Here is a 3,194-nt window from a genome sequence, read left to right on the forward strand (position 1 = left end):
GTGCACTCCTGTGGACGCTATCACATTGTAATAACAACAACTCTCCCTCCCACATAGATCAGAGATGGCAGCAAATACTGGATTTGTGGAATTGGAATGTTGGATATTGAATATTGGCAGAAAATACTGGACTTGTGATCAGCAACGAGCGTACTCCTGCTAGAGCCGAGCATCACATGAACATACCTTTAGCTCTGGCAGCCAAGTCCCCTAGACCCTAAAGGGCCTTGGTGAACTAGCATGAGCCCCACTCTGACAAGACATGAGCTGGCTCCATCAACAGATTTAGTTGGCTACCATAGACAGCAGCTCAGAGGCCTGGCTAGCTCAGGGCACTAGTGACGGACTATAGAGCTCTCTGTTGCTGCGGAGTCCATAGCACTCCGGTCTAACGCAATGTAGTCAAGGGTTTGGAGGTGCTAAGCTCCCACTGACTCAGGGAGAGCTGGGAATGCTCACCACCTCTAAAAATCAGACCCGTAGTGACCAAAGCCAATGGCATCTGATAGAGGTTCATCAGTCCCTATATGAAATGAGTTGGGGGGGTCTCCATCCAATGACCAGCCAACTGTCTGTATCACAGAACTAGCAGTTCAATAATTTGTCCCTTTGCTGGCTGCCTCATGAGGGCATCTGGGCATCAGCTGGGCAATGGAGCTGGGGCCCCTCCAGGTGATGTGTGAAACACATTGGCAGGGTGGTGTGTGGGGAGCTGGCAGTGCTGCTGCCCGCGTTGTACCTGCTCTGAGGGCACCGGGAAGCTCACATAGACCAGCACAGAATTCACTCAGATGAAGAAACAAATCCTGGAAGCTGAAGAACTGCAGGTTCCAAGAACTGCTTCCTGGGACAGGAGAGAGGAGCTGTCCCTTCAGGATCTCCCTTGTACACATGGGCAGGGGCAGTGCTCTAAGCTGAGCTCCCCACACCATGGCCCTGCGGAGCTCCTGCTGGTGGTTGGAAGAGCTGGAAGGTCTGTGGTGCTGCCTCGCTTCCTTTCCAGCTCAAGCCACAAAAGAGACAGGGACTGTCAAGGCTAATTCCCCACTCAGGCACTTTGAGTGCAGAAGGTGGGGCCTGCAAGGATTCTATACATTAATACTGGCCACTCCAGGCTTGTATCAAACTCCCAAGGTTACAGCTTTTCTCTGACCTTGGATTGGTAGATGCTGCAACCACCCAAGTACAGAACCTCTTTGAGAGCCCAAGAAGGTATACTTGGGAATTCCTTCCTGTGGGGTACCCTCAAGCCCTTTCACCCCCACTCCAGGGAAGAGCTGGGAAAGGAAATCAGCTGTTGCCACCAGCTAATTAAACAACATGCACAAACCTCATAAGACACACAAATCCAATTCTGTTCTTAAAAAAGATAAATTTTATTAATTAAAAAAAAAAAAGAATACATCTGGGAACTCAGACTATTGCTAGATTTTAAAAGAGCAAGTACAAGGATTAACCACCAAGAATAGCTTTCTTGAGGTCCAGCTTAAAGGTTACAAGCAAAACAAAAGCACTTGGGGTTAGCACGGAGAGATCCACAAGCCATAATGAAATAAAAGGGATAAACCTAATTGCGTCTTCCTAGCCATTATCCTGATCTACTTACATATCTGGGGTTTCACATGAGTAGTTTCTAGGTATGATACTGATGATTTTTTCATACCTGGGCCAAGCTTCTTACAGCATAGCTGCTGCCCTATCTGCCTCTCCCTGGGAGAACAACAGACCGACAAAAGGGAAGTCTTTTTTCAATTTTAAAAAGTTCTAGCCTTCCCATTGGTTCTTTTGGCCAGGTGCCCACTCACTTCCTTTTACCTATGCATAGCAGTGAGACTTTTTAACCCTTTACAGGTAGAGCAATCAGAGAACAGCTACTAAGAGGGATTTTATAGCTTCTGGCTGGGTGGGTATCCATAAAAGGGAGCTACCTCCCACCCCTTCATTTATCACAGGGATGGGGAGGAGAAAGGAAGAGGAACAGGAGATAGAGGGCTTCTTCTAGTTGCGCTCACACAGCTCTAGTATTACTGTCCTAGAGGCTCCAGTGAGGCCGTTGCTCTAGGGATGTTGTGTGATTAAGAATAGGAGGGGGGATGGGATGGGCAATGGGGAACTGGATGAGAGATGGGGGCCAGGCAGGGGGAATGGGGCCATGGGGAAGTGTGCCAGTTGGTGGGGAATGCAAGATGAGGGGTGGGCTGGGCCATGCAGAAAGGGAGGGGGTCTGGTTGAGAGAGAACAGGAATGAAAGTGGGGGCCAGCTGCTGGGGAATGGAAGGGAAGATCAGGCCAGTGAGTGTGGAGTGGAAGAGGAGCTGTATGTGAGATCATCTCTCTACAGAGCAGCGGGGCACTATACAGACAAATCTGGGAAGCTCTGCCGTTTCCTGGGTCTCTTTGTGGGGCTGACTGTATTCCGTGAGCACTGGTGTGTGTTTCTGTTGTCTCAAATAGTCTCCAGGTTGAAGCTTTCTCGGAAGTTGTCAGCAACTCTTGCTGATGCTTACAATATTTATACTGCTGTCAGAACAGCCCTCCGGGGTGGGGACTTTGCTCCTAATCACCTTAGCGTCTATTTGCCCAGGTTCACTTTCTAATTCCCTTTGCAGACTTGCTGTATTTCTTATGCCTTTAAAAAACAGAACTAAACCAAACCCCAGTGTTTCAACCACTTCTTTCTCCTTAAAAAAGTAAACCCACCTTCAGCATTCATAAGCAACCTGAGTAAGAAAGTACATGTAACCAGTCCTCCAATACCAAAGCAGGGTGCTCAGGTCAGTACCCATGTGAGACCCTACAATAACAGAGCCAGCTGCATGCAATAGAGGGAACAAGCATTGTGATTAGGAACCCAGTTTTGCTGCAGTTTTGTGAAGAGCTCTTTGAGACCACCATCAGGAAGACATTCATGTACAGTTACAAAGAGTTCAAAGCCCTTTAAACTCCTTTTTCCAATTGGAGAGAAGGGGTTTGATCTGTCTTGTAAACCCTCTGCAGGCACATGCTATCCAATGGGGCCCTGACCAGCAGAGGCTACCCACGGTTGATGAGCTAACTGCTGTACCAGGAGGTGGGAGAGCCCAGATAGAGGGAAGCAGTAAAGTCTGTGTTGTTTAGATGGGAGTGTTCTCAACAGGCCATTGGCAGGCACCTGCTTTCCCCTCCCCTGGGCAGCTCTCAGCAGTGAGCACAGC

The sequence above is a fragment of the Malaclemys terrapin genome, chromosome 12 (genome assembly GCF_027887155.1).
Source record: "Malaclemys terrapin pileata isolate rMalTer1 chromosome 12, rMalTer1.hap1, whole genome shotgun sequence".
Lineage (NCBI taxonomy): Eukaryota > Metazoa > Chordata > Testudines > Emydidae > Malaclemys > Malaclemys terrapin.